General features: G+C 42.3%; 1 non-coding gene across 1 annotated transcript; it reads right to left on the bottom strand.

The window, feature by feature from the left end:
- Positions 1-19201: 19201 nt before the first annotated feature.
- Positions 19202-19363, bottom strand: LOC138462505 (U1 spliceosomal RNA). Its single transcript, XR_011265105.1, has one exon. It is a non-coding gene; the product is annotated as a U1 spliceosomal RNA (small nuclear RNA).
- Positions 19364-20734: the final 1371 nt, after the last annotated feature.

Here is a 20734-nt window from a genome sequence, read left to right as displayed (position 1 = left end):
ACTGCTAGCATTCTGTTTCCATACAGCACTTAACAATATATAAACACATACACACGCGTCGATGCAGCGCCTACCTAGATGAGAAGCTTTTCCAGCATGCAATACGAGAGGCAAGCACTTCTTAAATCCTGAGCTACCCCCCAGTGCTCATGCTCATGGACCCCTTGTCATCAGCTGCTGTCCCCATTAACCAAAGGAGCTAATGCCACAGGGCTAAGCTCCCCCGTCTTGTCCACGAACCATGGAATGCCTTCTCTAGCAAACTTAGAGCGGAGCCATCCCTCCTCATTTCCCACAAAACTCTCAACCCTACTTTGGTTACCTACCTCTATCAGTTCCCCCAGCGGTGTCTGTACTCATCCCCCTTTTGCTAAATTAACCACTATGCTGTGTTTTACTTAATATATACTCTATCCAGTGTGAGCCTAACATGCATCATTCATAGTAATTACAATATATATCTATTTGTCCTATAACTACAGGCGACACGCACCCCCTAGCGTATGCCTTTTTATTGTAATCTGCAAGCCCCTTCCTTTTAATAGCACCACGATGCCTACGGGCTTCTGTGCGCTCCATGCTACTAGGAATCGCTCATTCCTTGCCAGACGACAGTAGGCACCATAGACATTTGTATTGGAGGGCAAATGGGGCACCTGCCCAGGGCCCCCCTCAATGCTGCCCGGTCTGAAATAAGATTTCATTTTACATCAGGCTTAAATAGCGCATGCCAGGAGAATTTGGTTGCATGCTGCTGAGGCTCTAAACCCATTGCCTGTCTGTTTTGACAAGTACATTCTGCCTTGATCAATTACACATGTAATGCCTTTTGTTTTCATTGTGGAATACATAGTTTGGGTAGCACGATCTCTGCAGCGTTATTTCCCTTCCCTTTGGCAATAGCCAAAGTTGAAATCCATATTCATCCACGATGGTTCAGAAGTTGGCTCAGTGTGTTAAGCACCCATTGCAGAGATATGCGTTCATATGAAAGATCAGAACGGCACATCCTAGTAAGGCTGGCTGAACCGTCTCTAAGTCTGAAGTTCATAGACATACCTGCATATTTACTTGGTTTTGCAGCACAGCTGGGGCATTCTTAAAAACTAAGCAATCCCTTAAAAGATGTGCATAGAATATCTATCCAAGCGGCAACCAAGTATGCAAATTCAAAACTGTGCAGCCAAAGTGTTCATGCTTGTATCCTGGCTATGCCAGCAGACGGCACAGTGATCCTGGTCAAATCATCTAGGATCCCTTGCATTACCGTGCTGTCTTCTGTGAGGTTTTACCTACTTGCATGCTGGTACTCCTCTTGATAATGGAGAAACTGATGCTAAAATCATTCCCATGTTGTGTAACCCCCTTCTGTACTATTTTGGTTTTAAAATTGTCAGGTTTGGAAATGCGGTTTGCGTACTTTTGCAAGTCAGTTTTATAACATTAGATTGTTTTAGTTCATGTTAAGAGCTGAAATTGCAATATTGGCACAATTCCAAGCTTCACTCCTTAAACACTGTGTGATCCTAGGCATCTCATTTAATCTTTTAAATCCTAACATTTCTGAATTGCCAGTCCCTAAACCTTTCAAAACCGTCAGCCCTTCCGGGTGATTTTACTTCTCAGGATATGTTCTTCATAAAAGCATTGCCCATAGTTTAACTGACTATAGGGTTGCTTGCTTTATGATAGTGAGCATTGATATATTGCACGCTACAGGCACTTGTTCCCTTGATCTCTAATGGCAACGCAATTTGAAAACCATGTCCCACTCCCACTCACATTCTGCCTGGATAGAGACACCCTCATGGCAGCTTATAATCTGCCTTCACTATCTATGTTATGCTATGTGCAGCTTTCTCCTTCTTTTACGGTCTATTCTATCCATGCTTGAGCACTTTTGCATTCTCTGAGGCAGCTAATGTGAGTTCTCTGCCTATTCTGGGTTGCATGTATCTTTTCACATACAGTCCTACATTAATATTGAAGGCTGCATACTTTCCCAGATGCTAACAGGTATCTTTTTTCTATACTAGAAGAGAAGTTACCCCTTCATATATTGCTAATGTTGGCCTTCAAAGTTACTTGTTTATCATTCTGCTTGGAGCAGGAATGGAGAGGGTAGGGGATTTAAAAGAGCGTAAGCATGCTTATCTTGAATGTTACAAGGCAGCATAAGTATGTATCACAGAGAATACGGCCTCTAGGCACTACTGAATATTCCCATACAGATGCCTCTCATAAGACATGAGAGGAGCGCACAGGTTATCAGTAAAATAATGCATTTCTTGGCATCATGCCTCATTGGCAGCACGCAAAAGATATCTTTTTGACAGCGCTCTTTCATCCTTATTGGAATGAATCACTGTTGTTAGTCCTCCAGACCCTCCAGGTCAGACCAATAATATACGCCTATCCTTAAAACTCCACAACTGGGGGCCTAGCTTTAGTCATCCGGCTCCTAAAAGCTGGAATGTCCGCCCACCAGTACTAAAATGAAAGAATATTGCAGTGCTTTCCTCAACAGGCTGGACGCATTAATATGCAATCAAGCCCCTTTCCTAATTTCCTCTTGATAAACAGCTAGGCTGGTTCTAGAAATGCCAGTCATGTGCTAATTCTTCTCTTGTTCAATGTATTCTTTCATTAGTACCATGGCATCCTCTGCGCTCGCCAAAGATGCCACTGGGCTAATGTGCCTACAAGTTTAAATGACTACCACTGTAAAGGTGCCTATTAGACTGACACCACAGCAGACATATTTTCTAAACTCAAGTGCCAGTTAACATTTTTAGTGAACACCCGGACAATTCCAGGGGCTGTCCTGCCGTGAAACACATTCATTCTGCATGTAATGCACTCTATTTCCAAAAATAAATGCAGTGTATAAGACACATTCACTCAAGCATTTTCCAGATCACTGAAATAACCTCACAATTACATCGGCTGTTAGCCTGTCTCCTTACTACACTCGCTTGGGTTCGATAAAATACAGCTTTGCAAGACAGGATCATTTGCCGCGCAGTGCTTCTCTCAAAAGACTGTCTTTTCACATTCCTTTCTTGATAAATAACTGCGTTCACTTTCGTGGGCTATAATGCAAGCATATTTTTCTCATCATCCTCTGACACCTAGCTTTCCACTGTGTGTTTTTCCAGCCAGCTGCTCTGATGCTAAAACATTTTGAAAAAAACACTATCTTTGATCACTACTTGCAACCTCATACAGACATTCTAACAAAACCGGCTTATAATCCATACTTCCGATCAACATCTTTTGAATTACATTTCACTAAACTCTGTTTTTGCTTTAAGAGTCTTTCAATCATTTCTTATATTTTACACACTTCACAGGCTCACAGTTCCTAGTTCTGACCGGACCTCCCCTGCACTTCACAGTTAAAAACATTAGCACATGGTGCATTCTTTTCTCTGAGCGTACACTTAACGCAGGGGAACAGTACTTCTATAAATCACTATAACTCAGCCATTTTAATGCGTAAATCTATCGTTCTTGGCACAAATTATCAGTTATCTTGCCTGCTATGAGGAAATTACAAGTTTGAACCTGCAACTATGGAGTTAAATTGTTTGTGTTTGCTTAAAGTGCACCAGCTTTTTTACACTTATCTTGGAACTGTTTAACTCTTTTCGGGGTAAAATCACCACAAATTTGTGTGCCTTAAATCATATCATCTGATTGCCTATCATAATGTAATTTTTTCAAAATTTCAAAACCTTGGCTTGACACCAATTTTTTATTTAGCTTTAAATATCCTTTTTATACTAATTCCAATGTTTTTTCAGCGCACACAGACAGTTATGCCATGAAGCGAACCACATGAACAGCCACAGCATGCAAAATTATATATATACATAACGTGACATGTAACAAAGTCAAACACAACTCTGGCCGCCTGCATGCATGTCTGCCCCTCATTAATATTTTATTCTTGTTATTGATTTTTAAATGGTGTTACGGTTTTGGTTTGTTCCCAAATCTTGACTGCCATTATTTTTCCTGTGTCCCTGTCTCTATCGGCTAGGGCAGTTGCAGTCTGTCCTATCCCTAAATCATAGCAATTTTCCAGTTTCTTCACTCAACTTTTTGTTCTCCCGACCCTCGCGATCACCGCCTTCTTCAGGTTTTCGTCTGGCCAGCTGCCGCTCGGAATGGTACTGGAGATGTTTATAAACACGGGTCCCTTCAGGCCCTGACTGCAGTCTCAATTACACTACCATTGTCTACAGGGAACTTCACAGTCTACTCAGCCCGAAATGGAGAAGGACTTGTGATATTGCGAAAGACCTAGAGTTACGTTGTGTCAACGGCCATTAGGTGTCTTATAATTATATAATAAATAATTGATGGCCAAAACCATCCTCATGCTACCAAGTGTACAGGAGGGCGGTGTTTCCACTGACGGGCTCATAGGTCAGTGCTCACCCTCTAGTTCCTGTAAGACAAGATAGCTGCACCTTGAGGAGGTTGGGGTGCAGGATTCACATACTCCAACACAATTCAAATAAGGACAACTCAAGGATTTGGCAAAGAGACTGTTCAGTTCATAAAGGTTTATGTCATGCCACTGCTGGCACAGTGCACACCCAGCATCGTGGTCAAGTTCCCTGACTCAACCACCCCTCAGCTCCACACAGAGCTCACTCTTGTACCCCTCTCTACACAGTGTAGGCAACCTCATTGTTAGCATTAGCTCATTGGGCAATTATTTTTTAATTGAACTAAACCTTCAAAATGAAATACGCTCCAGTATGCATTTCAGACTTTTTCTTCGTGCTCTGCTCAATTATAATTGGTGCAGCTAGACCATTCAGATAAGATTCCAGACAAGGCATAATTAAAAGTCTGGGTTCTGCCCATTTGTCAAGTTTCTGAAAGCATGGTGTCCTCGAATGTCTCAACTTTAAAATTACCTCATCCTGCACACTTTGAGCACTATTTATTTTCTTCATATTGTAGCTACATTTTCGGTTACATGCATTTTCAATAAAGGCATTTGGCAGCGCTAATTTCTGTCTGTGTACAGAAAATCGTATTGTCCATTCTGTGCCTTGCCACCTTACTACACCATGATAAGAACATTTTCGACCTTATCATAAGGTCGATGTCCTTTGAATACTAGCATATATTAACATTATGAATACCATTTTCACATTATTACAATACCAAATTAGTCCATACACATTTCTTTGCTTAGGTTTAAGTGGGGGGCTGCTCTCCACTTCATTCAGTTGTTGATTTAATATATCCTTAATTCGGGTCCTCCAGTACAGGGTACATGGATGTTGACCGTATAGAGCAAAGAACAGTGTAAACCCAACTGATGAATGCAAGGAATTATAATTATATGTAAATTCTGCAGTTCCTAATTTTGTCAACCAGTCAGTTTGGTAATGTAAACCTAGGCATCAGAGATATTGTTCCATTTACTCTGTCCGTCTGTTTGGGGATGATATGCAGATGAATAGCGAATTTCCATTCCCAAAGACCCTGTCAAGGCACGCCAAAATCAGGATGTAAATTTATGTGCACAATCAGAGACAATGATAGATGGTAAACCAAAAAGATGGACGATATGTTAAAAGAACAAAGAAACCATACAACGTACCGAAGGCAAACCCTGACAAGGTATAAAACGGTCCATCTTCGTTAAAGCAGCCACGAGCACAATTATAGCGTCATGCCTTTGATGAGAGGCATCGCTATCACAAAATACATAGATACCATAAACCACGGTTTGTGATAAATATGGATTGACTGGAGTAATCCTACTTGTCTTCCAGGTTTTGTTTTACATTGAACACATATCTGACAAGTTGGAATATAGTCAATCACGTCCTGTTCCATATTACACCACAAGCACCATCTATGTAATTGTTCTAATATTTTATGTTGTCCTGAGTGAGCAACCAATTTGGTGCCATGGGACCATAGTAAGTCAAACAAGTGACTGGCCTTGGTAGGAATATACAGAGGTTACTGGATGTATGGAAGATCATTAATAAGATTAGCATTAAGGGCTTCCATATTGGAAGGGTGTTGTGCCCATTGAGATATCGTTCATAATTGAAAGTGGGATAGAGCAGACACAGACCACTGTGTTTTTGAGTAGCAGTGGAGAATCTTCCTGAGAGGTAGTCGCACCATCAGACAATCGAGATATGCATCTGCCTTGCCATGTAGACAACCAGGGCTGTAACAGTAAAATTGAACAAGGCAAAAAATAAATGCAACGTATCTGCTGAGCATTGGTACATTTGGCATAAGTGAGAGCCTGTAGATTCTGATGGTCAGTATAGACAGTGATGGTTGCTTAGCACCTAGAAGGTGGTCCCTCCACTCCTTAAATGCCGCTGTGATGGCCAACAACTCTCTTTCCATGATCGTATAATTCCTGCTAGGGTAAGTCACCGGATGTAGTTGTGTGGTTGGGCATCTTTGAGATAATATGGCCCCCAGGGTGAGCGCCAAGTCATATGCCTCTACTGTAAATGGTAGTGAAGGGTCTGGGTGTTGGAGGACAGGTGACGATGTGAAGGCATCTTTTAATGTCTGGAAAGCTCTCTGTGCATCCAAATCCCAAGAGAAAAGCACAGTGGGTCGAGTCAACCATGACAGTGGAGCTACAATAGTAGAAAATGGTCCAATAAAATGCAGATAGAAACTGGAAAAGCCTAAGAAAGACTGTACTGCTTTCACAGTAATCGGGGTCAGCCAATTCAAAACTGCCCTCACTTTAGCTTCATATGGGGCGTTATGACAAAACCAAGGCATTCCACCAAAGTGGCGTGAAAAATGCTCTTCTCTGCTTTAGCAAAGAGTGTTTCTCTTAACCTTTGCCAGACTTGTAGAGCATGTTTGAGTGAATCAGGAAATATCAAGCATATCCCGAAAAACATCATTAACAAAGTTTTTAAAGGTGGCAGGGGCAATGCACAAGCCGAATGGCATTACTAAATTCTCAAACAACCCATATTTGGTTTTATAATTGGTTTTCCATGTGTCTCTCTGATGCATTCAAACTAGATTGTATGCCCCCTCAACGATCAAGTTTAGTAGATATAACCAATGATCGTAGAAGATTGAGTGACTCTGTAATCCCCAGTAATCCACAGTAATGGGTATTGGTTTTTTAATTGTCATCTAATTCAGGGCCTTATAATCCACACAAGGATAGAGAGCCCCTTCCTTCTTGAGTACAAAAAAGATAGACGAAGCGGCAGGGGATCTGGAAGGTTTATTATGGCCATTTCATAATGCCTTTTCGATATACTCCTTGAGTAGCTCATCTTTGCTGTGTTGGAATATACCTGTTCATGAGGAACAGAGGGGGGTCAGTCATATTTTCGAAGAAAAAAAAACGAAAGACAATAATGTCGATTTTTTAAATTTTTATTATATATATTTTTTTGGGGGCCGGGAATAAAACAAAATGGGTAAAACAAAACAAACATTTTAAAAAGGGTGGTTAGGGGGGAACCCCCACTTCGAATAAAAAATGTAATTTAAAAAAAAGGCGACTTTTTATTTGATATTTTTTTTTCGATATTTTGACTTTCGAAATTTTTGTTTTCGAAAAATGATCACTATAAACCGGAACAGAGGCTTCAGGTTCCAAGTCAGTAGGACAATCATAGGGTAAGTATGGGGGCAACTGCTCTGCTTATTTTTTTTATCAACCACATCTTGATAGGCTTGGTATACTTCAGGTATAGTGTACCCTGAGTCATATGACACTGCTCCTATACTCAGAACCCCTCATAATAATGCCACATAAGGAGAAAAGAACATGGCAGGATTTGAGCCAAAACAGTGTTATTTACAAAACAGGGAAGTGAAGGTCACAGTCTGATCCATCCAATCAGTAATTGGATTGTGTTGCCGGAGCCACAGAAAATCAAGGATAACACTGAATTACAGTGCAGATATCAAATCAAAAGATAAAAATTCACTATGCCCTTGATGAGTACTCATTTGCACTGTATGAGTTTGTTCTGTTACCAGACCGGATAACAAAAGTGTGCCGTCTACGGCTCATACAAACTCGGGTAATGGCTTGCTCTAAATGGGGAACCCATGTTCTTTGGCAAACTGGATATCCATATAGTTGCCACTTGCCCCTGTATCAGTCATAACCAGCAAAGCTAAGTCCCGTTTATTGGGTAAGTGAAAAAACATCTGTATATAGAAGTGCAATAATGATGTAGGAAGGTCTGAGCCTGTGTTGCAAGGTCCATGTGGCTCTTTCTATGGACGAGTCTTGGCATTTCCTGAACTTTTCACTGGTCTCTTCGGACAGACACATCTGAAGTGTCTTGTCTGACCGCAATAGAGACACAGATTGAGTGACATATGTCTCTCTCTTTCCTCTTTGGTTAATGGTCCACGTACGGCTCCAATCTGCATAGGTTCGGGAGCCCCTACAGTAGGACTGTAAGGCCTGTTGTAACAGTTGTTGCCCTTCACTTAGTGTTTTAATGAGTTCTTCCATGGTGTTTGACAATTATCCCACTGCTGACACCAAAATTGTGACCTTTGTGCGCTATAGGAACTGTAATTAGACTCACTGAGACTGAAAGTAAGTTAACGTGGTAATGCAACAACCTTTATTAACAGTTTATTTTCTTTTCTTTCTTTATCTTTTAGGAAAAAGGATATGTCTTGTCTTTTGATGACTGTTCTGGCATCAGGAAAATCACCAGGTAAGTCTCTCTTTACATAGGTTTCCTCATACTTTTATCAGACTTTGCATTAGATTCCCTTTTCTTGCATGGTGTCTATGTAGTTCATGTTTTTATTTCCATTCTTTTGGTCATTTCACAAATAACACGTCTCTCTTCTTGAGACCTTCCCCTTACAGTCTTAAATCTCTATTCTGTTATCTTTGATACCTCCTCTTCTTCTTTCACTTATACAGTCTTATGTAAATGTCTCAAATCAACTTCCCGTGGACTTGCTAGCACACACACATTAGTTGTTGTAAACTGTCTTTGTATTGTCTTTCACTTCCCCAGTTCATTCTTCCTCAGGCACATACCTTCGTCTTCTCTTGTCGTTAACCAGCTGCTTCTGCTACTGTGTTCTGAAATTACCTCGGCCCAGCGGGGACGGATCAGCTGTTCGATCGTATGCGGCTCTTCCCTTCAGCGGGCCCAGCGAATGCGTCGCAGCTGATCGGCGTCGGCTCCGCCTCCCTCCTCAAACACGCTTCTCTGCGACTTGCCTGATGCCGGCGTTGCGTGCTTCACAACTTCTAGCCCCAACTAGCGATATTCCAGCACTTCCTTCGCTTCAGGCATCGGTTTCCTCACACACGGAGATGCCAACGTCTTCCTCCCTCTCAGCACGTTGTTTACTTACTCGGCAACGGATTTTCTCGGCGCAATCACTTTGCCGTAAATCTCCGCTTCTCGCCGGCAACTGAACCGACAGACCGTCGTTCACATTTTCTTCACATAACTGTACGGCGACTTTCAACGATCGCTCGTATTAACAGTATTTAACTTAGCGCAACGGCGCAACACATTTGTTTCTTCTTATAAAACAAACTCGCTTTCTTTTCCTCAGCATTCAACTTCAATAAGCCCATTGATAACCGTCACCACTCGATTCCTCCGCTCCTGTCTCCTGGCAACATAATCGAAACAAACAAGCTCATCATTTGTAGACACAGACCTCCATTTACATACAAGCTAGTCCCTGATTGGTCCAGTGACTTGTCAATTACTCTCCTCCTTCTGTTACATTCTTTAACCCTTCATATGGTCTTTCTGCCTGGTATTGACAGAGCCTGTGCCAGCTGGTGACCTCTTGTGTGTTTTTATCCCAGTTTTATCACATACCCCTCCCTCTAGTCCCTTACGCTCGGGAAGGGAGTTGTTACGGGACAAGAAATCTGCCTGGGCCATTAACTTTCCGGGGCAATGCATTGTCTTGAACGTAAAAGGTTGTAGTGACAGAAACCACCTCAGCACTCAGGGATTTGTGTCTTTATTCCGTGCCAACCATATAAGAGGCGCATGATCTGTCACTAGGGTGAACTCTCTACCCAATAAATAGTACCGTAATGCCTCTATAGCCCATTTCACTGCAAGGCGCTCCTTCTCAATCGTAGCATAGTGGAGTTCATGTGGAAGTAGTTTCCGGCTAATGAAAAGTACTGGTCTTTCCGCTTCACCTTGATTTTGGAACAATACGGCCCCAAGACCTGTTCAAGACGCATCTGTGTGTAGGACGAATGGAGCTGAGAAGTCTGGACACTGTAACACTGCTTTTTCTGATAGAGCATTTTTCAGGTTATTGAACGCACTCTTGGTCTCCTTTGAACACCACTCTTGTTTTGTTGAGGAGGACGTTTTCAGAAGATTGGTCAGGGGGGTAGCCAAGGTTGAAAAATGAGGAATGAACCTCCTACAGTATCCGACAAAACCAAGACAAGCCCGCACTTGTCAAATGTTTGTAGGGAATTGTACATTTTTTATGGCTTTCAATTTATCTTCTTGCGGTTTAATCACACCCTGCCCCACAAAATATCCCAAGTATCTTGTGTAAAAATTGGCTATGAGAGTTTTCTTAGGATTTATGTGTAGACCAGATTTCTGTAATAGTTGAAATACAGTTTTCAAATGAGCCAAATGATCTTCCCATGTCTGACTGAAGACAATAATATCATCGAGGTAGGCTCCTGTATATTCTTCATGTCCTCTAAGAATTGAATTCATAAGTCTTTGAAAGGTTGCTGGGGCCCCATGTAAACCAAAAGGCAACACGGTAAACTGAAACAACCCTCTTGGCGTAGCAAAAGCGTTTTTTTCCTTGTCACCTGTATGTAGAGGTATTTGCCAGTAGCCTTTCGTTAAATCTATGGTTGTCAAAAATTTAGCTTTACCTAATTTGTCGAGCAAATCTTCTATCCGTGGCATGGGATAGGCATCGAATTTGGAGATCTCATTCAGTTTCCTAAAATCCATGCAAAAACGTGCGGTCCCATCAGGTTTCGGCACCATTACTATGGGTGATGACCACTCACTATGTGAAGGTTCTATCACCCCAATTTCCAGCATTTCCTTAATTTCTTGGTTGATGGATTGTAGTTTTGATTCCGGAATTCTATATGGTCTTATTCTTACTATTTCTCCAGGCCGTGTCACAATATGGTGACATGCCATGTCCGTTCTCCCTGGTAAAGACGAAAAGCTCTTTGAAAATCTGTCTACAAGACTCATGAGGTCTTTCTTCTGTACTTCCGTTAAATCTTGATTTATGTTTAACGCTTCTGGACCAAGTTCTTCTTTTAATTGAGGAAAGTTCTCGATAGGTACCTCCTTGGTATTGATCACAGCCACTGTAGGTATAGGTTCCACCCATTTTTTAAGTAGGTTCACATGATAGGTTTGAGTTGGAAACCTTGTATCATTTTGTCTCACTTTGTATGTCAGTGGTCCTAGTACCTCTTCAATCTCATACGGACCTCTCCAAGCCGCCAGCATTTTATTTTCAGACGTCGGCAGTAACACTAACACTTTATCTCCCTTTTTGAAGGTTCTCAATTGGGTATTTCGATTATAATAGTGTTCCTGTTTTGTCTGTGCTTGTAACAGGTTTTCTTTGGCAATGTTCTGCAACTTTTCTACTCTTTCCCTCAGTTGACAGGCATATTCAGTAAGGGAAATCTCTTGACTTCGTTCCTCTTCCCAATTTTCCCTCAAAACATCGAGTAGTGTCCGCACTGGCATCCCGAACAGAAGTTCAAAGGGTGAAAACCCTGTCGAGGACTGTGGAGTATTCCGTAATGTGAGAAGAATCCAGGGTAATAACCGGTCCCAATTCTTTTCTCCCGGGTCTTCTGTCTTACGTAACATTTGTTTTATCGTTTGATTGTACCTCTCTACAAGGCCATCGGTTTGAGGGTGGTACACAGCAGTTTTTAAGTGCTTCACTCGTAGAATCCCGCAAACTTGTTCCCTAACAGTGGACATGAAGTTGGAACCTCGATCTGTAACAATCTCCTTCGGAATTCCGACTCGGCTGATAAAGGGTATCAGAGCATCACAAATGCTTTGGGCACTAGTTGATCTAAGAGGAAACGCCTCTGGATACCTTGTGGCATAGTTGACAATCACTAATATGTACTTATGCCCTCTGGATGAGGGCTCCAATGGGCCAACAATATCTAAGCCAATTATATTAAAAGGCTCCAATACTACTGGCATTGGTTGTAGAGGGGCCTTCTTCACATTGGCTTTGTTTTTCTTCTGGCACTCGGGACAGGCTTGGCAGAATCGAGCCACTTGAGCATATAGCCCTGGCCAATAAAATCTGGCCAGAATCTTCTGGGTGGTCTTCTCGGTTCCCAAGTGACCTTCGCCAACCTGTAAGTGTACTACTTCCATTACGGTTTGATAATATTTCTTGGGAACCAACAACTGCTTTACGTTAGTTCCAGTAGCATCTTTACTGATCCGATAGTATAATCCTTTTTCTTGAACAAAGCCAGGATTATTTCCGGTTACAACCGACTGAACTGCGGCCCTAGCATTTACTAATAGTGGATCGACTTCTTGGGACATTCGGAAGCTATCGCCCCCTTCATCGATTTTCCAGTCAACTGCAACGGGACAAACATTTTTCTCTGCCCAGACTTTCTTTAATATTCTTAACTCAGATTTCCCCTTCTTCTCTTTGGTCGGCGGAACCGGAATCTCCTCATGGGAAAAAGGGGCATTTCTCAACCAACTTTCTTCTATTTTGTTTATGATTCGTGAAAAATTGGGTACATCGGAACCAATCAACAGAAGCTCTGGCAATACAGGCATGAGGGCGGCCCTTACCTCCATTTGTTCCCCGGGCCACTTTTAAACTAATCGCTTTGGTAGGATAAAGCTTTACATCACCATGTACACCTCGTATAGGAATTAGATCATTCGAGTCTCCAGTATTCCCCACAAGTTTTGTACTTACTACTGTTTGTAAACTGCCAGTATCGATCATGGCTCTTGTAGGTTTTCCATCAACTTCAGCCTCGCAGATATATGAATATGATGATTTCGGAACTGCCATTGAATCTAGATACTCTTCTTCCTTAGGGACCTCCAGATTTCCCACATCCATGGGTTCTGCTTTAACTCTTTTAGGACACATCCTGGCTAAATGTCCCCATTCCCCACAGTCAAAGCATTGTATTCCTTTGGGAAGTACATTAGAGGTTCTAATGCCTGCAGGACTCTCACTCGTTGGTCTCATTTTAGTTGTCTCCCATTCCGGTTTCCGTAACATTGAGTTGGGCCATCTTGTAGTACTGATCGGTCGGAGAGAGGGATTATTCAAACTTGTACTTGTAGTCGGTTTGGTATTTCCCACGTACGACATGGCCCTAGCCTGTCCAGCCTTTTGATAGGCCGACGCGATGTTAACAGCTTCAACCAGGCTGGGTCGGTGATGTTGACGAACCCAACGTTGCATTGGTAAGGGCAGGGCTTCGACGAATTGTTCCATGACAATTTTTTCTGAAATCTAATGAGTGGTGCTGGAACTAGTCTGTAGCCATTTATCCCCTAGTTCTTTGACTCGATAGAATAGTTGCCGGGGTGTTTCTTCTGCCTGTAGTTTTATCTCATGAAAAACATTATCCTATAGGCTTCTTCGTCATGTCCCAAGCGCTCCAGAACTACTCGTTTCATATCTAGGTAAGGTGTTTCCCCAATAGGGCTTGCTGCCTGGTATGCGCTCTGCATTTCGCCAGTCATGAGGGGCGCTATATGATGACACCAGCTTTCATTTGGCCATTGAGCATTCCTCGCTACTCTTTCAAAGTTCACAAAGAAGTGAGCTGGATCTTCGCCTACAGAGTATTTTTGAAGAACTGACGCTGGTACTTGAGAGTATCTACGCACGTTTGTTGCCTCTATTAACTGTGCTTGTTGAAGTTGTATCGCCTCCTGAAAAGCTTGCCTATCGGCTTGAGCTTGCTGGTTTTGTAACTGTAAGGCCTGTTCTAACAGTTGTTGCCCTTCACTTAGTGTTTTAATGAGTTCTTCCATGGTGTTCGACAATGATCCCACTTCTGACACTAAAATTGTGACCTTTTTGCGCTATAGGAACTGTAATTAGACTCACTGAGACTGAAAGTAAGTTAACGTGGTAATGCAACAACCTTTATTAACAGTTTTTTTTTCTGTTCTTTCTTTATCTTTTAGGAAAAAGGATACGTCTTGTCTTTTGATGACTGTTCTGGGCATCAGGAAGATCACCAGGTAAGTCTCTCTTTACATAGGTTTCCTCATTCTTTTATCAGACTTTGCATTAGATTCCCTTTTCTTGCATGGTGTCTATATAGTTCATGTTTTTATTTCCATTCTTTTGGTCATTTCACAAATAACACATCTCTCTTCTTGAGACCTTCCCCTTACAGTCTTTAATCTCTATTCTGTTATCTTTGATACCTCCTCTTCTTCTTTCACTTATACAGTCTTATGTAAATGTCTCAAATCAACTTCCCGTGGACTTGCTAGCACACACACATTAGTTGTTGTAAACTGTCTTTGTATTGTCTTTCACTTCCCCAGTTCATTCTTCCTCAGGCACATACCTTCGTCTTCTCTTGTCGTTGACCAGCTGCTTCCGCTACTGTGTTCCGAAATTACCTTGGCCCAGCGGGGACAGATCAGCTGTTCGATCGTACGCGGCTCTTCCATTCAGCGGGCCCAGCGAATGCGTCGCAGCTGATCGGCGTCGGCTCCGCCTCCCTCCTCAAACACGCTTCTCTGCGACTTGCCTGATGCCGGCGTTGCGTGCTTCACAACTTCTAGCCCCAACTAGTGATATTCCAGCGCTTCCTTCGCTTCAGGCATCGGTTTCCTCACACACAGAGATGCCAACGTCTTCCTCCCTCTCAGCAAGTTGTTTACTTACTCGGCAACGGATTTTCTCGGAACAATCACTTTGCCGTAAATCTCCGCTTCTCGCCGCCAACTGAACCAACAGACCGTCGTTCACATTTTCTTCACATAACTGTACGGCGACTTTCAACGATCGCTCGTATTAGCAGTATTTAACTTAGCGCAACATGTTTGTTTCTTCTTATAAAACTAACTCGCTTTCTTTTCCTCAGCATTCAACTTCAATAAGCCCATTGATACCCGTCACCACTCGATTCCTCCGCTCCTGTCTCCTGGCAACATAATCAAAACATACAAGCTCATCATTTGTAGACACAGACCTCCATTTACATACAAGCTAGTCCCTGATTGGTCCAGTGACTTGTCAATTACTCTCCTCCTTCTGTTAGATTCTTTAACCCTTCATATGGTCTTTCTGCCTGGTATTGACAGAGCTTGTGCCAGCTGGTGACCTCTTGTGTGTTTTTATCCCAGTTTTATCACAGGGGGAAATACCTCAGTCTTACCAGGGTGCATGTCAGGTTGTTTCCGCTCACCCTGCCTCTGCAATATACGGGCATCAACCTGCAAAACAAAATCTAACAGGTGTGGGAAGGAGGAATGAGTGATGGGACAACTGACAAAGCATCCTGATTTCATTAGAAAGACCTCGATTTAAAAACTGCCATTTTCTGTTCAGGCTACAAATTGGTCAACAGAGAGGATTTGCCTTGACCAGAGCCAAGAATTGAAGATCAGATGCCTGGGCCTTATTTTGAGTGTTGAAAACCAAATTCATAGCTCTTAGTAAGGTGTCAAAATCATATAAGGCCAGATCATTTGCTTCTAAAAGTGGATTGGCCCAAGCTGCAGCCATACCTCCCAAATGAGAAAGAACAATAGCAGCCTTGGTGGTGCCATCCAGAAAACAGGCACTCAGCTCCCTTGCCAAGCTTCATCTAGCCCTTTTCCTCCAGTAGTTACCCTAAAGCTGCAGTGCCACTCTTTCAGCCTTCGATAACCTTTTCACCCTTATATTAGAAGACTCTGGGGTAACAAACAGCTTCAGCAATTCAAAATAATGGTGTTTAGATCTTAAATGAGCTGTAACAGTGTTTGGTCTACTGGCATGGGTAATACTTGTTCTTTGTTCAGCTGCAGAATCGAAGTTCCCTATTTAGGGAACTCGCGTCCCCTGCACACTATCTATGGCGTAAGAGCCAAATTATTGATCTAAACAATGGTCAAGTGAGCTATCCTACAATAGATAACCACTAAGCTCATTGCATGTAGAGTACAATTCTTAAAATACTTTTAAATATTTAAACAAATGATTATTTCAACAATAGCAATTCAAATGACCATTCAATGATTCATACAGTAAAAACATTTATTGTGCAAGTAGCCCAACGCGTTTTGAGTATTACTTTTCATCAGGGGCGGTACATTTCAATTTAATCTACAGAAAAAGTAAAAAAATAAACTTAATAAGTCTCATGTCAATATTAATCAAATACTGCTGTAGAAGTACATTTTTGGTTTCACTCCTCATGCTACAATGCTTATGACAAAACCCAAAGTTATTGAATTTTAAATCAACATATAAACAGATGCTTGTTCTAAATGTTCACCCATCTGTCTATCCATATGGGCATGATGTGGGTGTATATCTGATATTTATTGTCATATCTGTGTTACTATTTACACTGGAATTGGAGAGAAGTAAATAGATGCTGACCTTAAATGTGCTCCTATTGTTGCCATATTCAGGCAAAAGTTCATTTTCCAGAAAGTATTTCAATATGGTCTCTCAACCCTGAACAAAGTATGCACACTCATCTGGAAAAAATGGTTTGTAGCTTTAGCTTAAATAACTAGTGTGTGAATGTCCATAATTTACAAGACGTGAAAGCGGTCTTACCAAAGGAGATAATTTGCGTGCATATCCGTGGGATTTTAAAATAATTTGGACTGCAATGGTGTTAATCCAATGAGTACCAATGAATCTAAAAAAGTGGGAGTGTAAATGCATAAGTGAAGATTAATCGAATAATGTGTAACTAAGGAAAAAAAGGCTCTATAGTTTAGAGGTAAAGGAGGGCCAACAAGGTCCCTCTTGACTTACTTTAGGGTGTTGTCCAACTGGAAAAAAGGAGTGAAGCCGTGAGGTCCGATCTCCCAAAGCCGCTTGTGAAGGTTGGTGGAGATGGCCACTGTTTATATCGGCGGCTGCCTCAGATTTCATCACGCGCATGTGCATGCAACGTCACGAGTAAGGGAGCCGTGTTGGACAAAGTTCAGCCTTTTAGTATTGTTTAAAAACAGGACAGCCAAAGGCCTGCATATGTGTTCTAAGAAATTGATCCGATAAAATAATTATTGGAAAATTGGGAGTAGTCAGTGATTTCCTAACTGCGTCTACCGTGATGTAATCATGCGCATCCGCATGTGACTTCAAAGGTAAATAGACTGCCTCCAGTAACGAAATGGAAAGGATTTAGTGAAAGACGAAGGCCTAAGTTCGTAAAGGCCTTAGTGGTGTGACTATAAAAGAATAACTGTCAGTGGAAGTGAAACTACATGTAGGTAAAAGGTCTAATGAGTTAGCTGTGGCTAAGTAGCGGGTAAGACTAAGAGTACTGGTATGACATATGTCCGTGATAACTGATCAATGGGGACCACAGGATAAGTGGTAAGCATGTGCAGCAGCAACTCATGGGGTAATGAGAAATCATACAGATACAATTGTAAAATGATATAGATGAAACAAGTGGGTTTGACTTGTCAATACCCAGTGTTATATACATATGATGCTTGAGGCCATTAGTGCAGTGAGAGAACCCACAGGCAAAAAGTAGAGACTATGTTAATATGATAGTTCCTATTTGAAAGGGATACTTATCAGTAGGTCGTTAATTGGATTTGTCTTGAATCTATTTTCGGCTTCTTCGAAACAGAATAATTATATTAAAGTGTGTAGTGAACAATAAAGTGATTAGCCCCGATATAAAACTTACACATTTGGAAGAGTAGCTCTATGTAGACAATATTGTCAACAACAGACTAGTTGGTATGTTTTTAGTATGCTTATCACAAATGTAGACCCTAAGTGTCAGAAAGAGGTCTCTGTCTCTTAAAGAGTTCACAGTCTATAAAGCATATCACAATATGATTGTTCAACAAGATTAGTACAGTCTTGGTATTAATGTTGGCATTTGTCATTTTTACAGGAAGGGGCCTAGGTAGTATTCTTCGTTGATCCCTAACAATGTCATGGCATCAAGTTTGTGTATCCAAAATAACTCACTTTGTGACAACCTTTTTGGTAAGTCAACCCCTTTCTGTAATGGATGGATTACTTCTAGGATCACTACTCTCAATTGTGATGTGTTGTGTTTATTTTCTTTAAAATGTCTATAAACAGGTGATTTTGTGTTGGCAGTTCTTATGTTTGACTTATGTTCAGTCCATCTGTATTTGGCCCTTCGTGATGTTTTGCCTACATAGTATTTGCCACATGGGCAGCAGAGTGCATAGATGACGTTTCTGGTCTCACAGGTTGCATAGTTCTTAAGGGGGATTTTTTTGCCAGTGTTTGGATGACGAATATGGTCACCCTTGATGATGCTCGAACAATGCTGGCAATTGAGGCAAGCAAATGTACCACATTTACTCAGGGTACTTTGTCTGTGGTTGTTTTGGTTTTTCGGCTTTGATGAGTCTGTACCTGAAGTTGTTTCCCTTTTATAGGCTAGCATTGGTGGTTCTGGGAATAGTCGGTTGAGATTAGGATCAAATTTGATCAAGTCCCAGTTTTTGTGAATGATCCGCTTGATCTGATAACTCTGGCTGGAATATTTGAGTGTATGAATTACGCTTCTGTTCTCCTTTTTTATGTTGCCTTTTAAGAGTCTCAACACATTTTAATGATCAATGTGTCCACAATGTAAGACAGCACTGTCACTGATGTAACACATTGTCATGCTGGTTGTACCCAAAATATGCCCCTCTAGCAACATGTCTATGTTGGTTGTTCCCAATTTAGGCCAGCATTGTCCTGTACAAAGCATGATTGATGCTGCCTGAGCATGTGCAGTGTGCCCAATACATATGGTAGCTTATCTCTGTAATAGACATTACTTCTGTGGTGATGAAAGAAGCATAATTCAATTCAACAGATAAAATGTGGAAAAGCGATCACCCAAAGGTGAACCTAATTGAAGAAACGTAACGTGAGCACAATCTTAAAGAATGCAACCTAGCAGGCCTATTGCTCACTTTACCTTTTTTTTCACCAATAAATCGGGGGGAGAGCACGAATGCAGTCCCCCACTACCAGAAATAATGCAGTCATGTATTCCGCATTTGGGAACATAGCAGGGGTCAGCAAATCTGATGTGCAATGGGTAAGCCTCACCCTGGGAAATCTGCCCTTGAGATCAGATTCTCCCCTGCCAGCTAAGTATGAGTTGCATGCAAGAGGGTAGGGGTTGGGTCAGTTCTGGGAAGCCCCGCTAAGCGAGGGTGAGAAGGCAGGCCCTGACCCAGCTCCAACCCCCCACGACCCTGGGAGCTCTGAGCATCTGCAGAGCTGCCTGTCCCGCGTGTAGGGGGAAGCTTTTGCAGGCAGAGCCCAGCAGAAGAGCAGATTGTAGCGCAGTTCCTTTCTCCCATCAGGCCTTGCTCGGCCCGAGATTTGTATAAATAGCAGGATGGCTTGAGCAGGGCTGTTGCAGTCTGCCCACTGGCCGGTCGGCCCCACAAGGGCCCATGGCCCTCCTGAGCGGAGCTGCTCAGCGCTGGCCCCATTGACACCATCATAATCATCCTGGACCTCGACGCTCCACCACCCCTGAATCCTCTGCTCAATGACAATGCTGAAGCTTTGACATCTTTGCCGTAACCATATGCTGTGTTGTGTCAGCCAAGCCTGCACAGCGCCAAAGGCAAGTATTCCCTTGTCCGGGCCCAGAGGTCACTGAGTCTTCCAGTGCCATCCACTTGGCACGGCCTACTGTTCCCAGCGTTTTCTACCCGCAAATCAGCACCACTGCCGAACAGAACTGCAGCATTGGGGCCCATCGATGCTGCTCTCCGACTTGACCCCAGCCCAGCGCAAAGACACCCATGCTTCTGGTCTGATGCTGAAAAGCCTGGCTCTGCTGAGATTCGAAAGACAAGAACTAAGGTATTTTGGGAACATAGTACTATTGTTTTTTGTGTTGCAACTGTATCAGCTCACACCTCTCCTGAAGGGTATAGGCTGCCCTCAGACTGCGCTACCAAAAGAGTGAAAATAAGTTATACCTGTTGGGCTTGCCTGTTTCACTTTTATGATTGGGATCACTGCTGCATGGGTATTAAGCATGTTATAAATAACCTATCATATCAGATCATATCATAGATCACAGATCAAGCTCATAAGCAACTTCCAGAAACCTTGGCAGGTGGTCCACTGAGGCCCATTTGCAGTTTGCAGTGTGTTATTGGGGCACTACTAGGGTAACATATTGTGTTGTACATGTGGTATTCGCCATGCTTTGATACCCCACTGGCCACATCTATAATGTCCAATGTACTTGGTATAATGCATGGACATTTTCATCAATCCGCACTGTGCTTAGAGGTAAATGTAACTGAGCTCCCACTGTTCTTGTTTGTCTCGAGACGAGGAAAAAAAGCACTGCATAGGTTAAGTTTCTCAGCTGATAAAGGTTCATCTTCGGTGACATTCGCAATTCAAAAGAACGATTTTTGGGGCAGACAGGCTGTGTCGCGGCAACCCCTGCTAAACATATGTCCAGAGATGACAAACCTTGAAAGTAACTCCGCACAAT

This window comes from Ambystoma mexicanum, chromosome 1p, assembly GCF_040938575.1.
Source record: "Ambystoma mexicanum isolate Mex_15411 chromosome 1p, UKY_AmexF1_1, whole genome shotgun sequence".
NCBI classification, from domain to species: domain Eukaryota; kingdom Metazoa; phylum Chordata; class Amphibia; order Caudata; family Ambystomatidae; genus Ambystoma; species Ambystoma mexicanum.
This window is presented reverse-complemented; position numbering and strand designations above follow the sequence as displayed.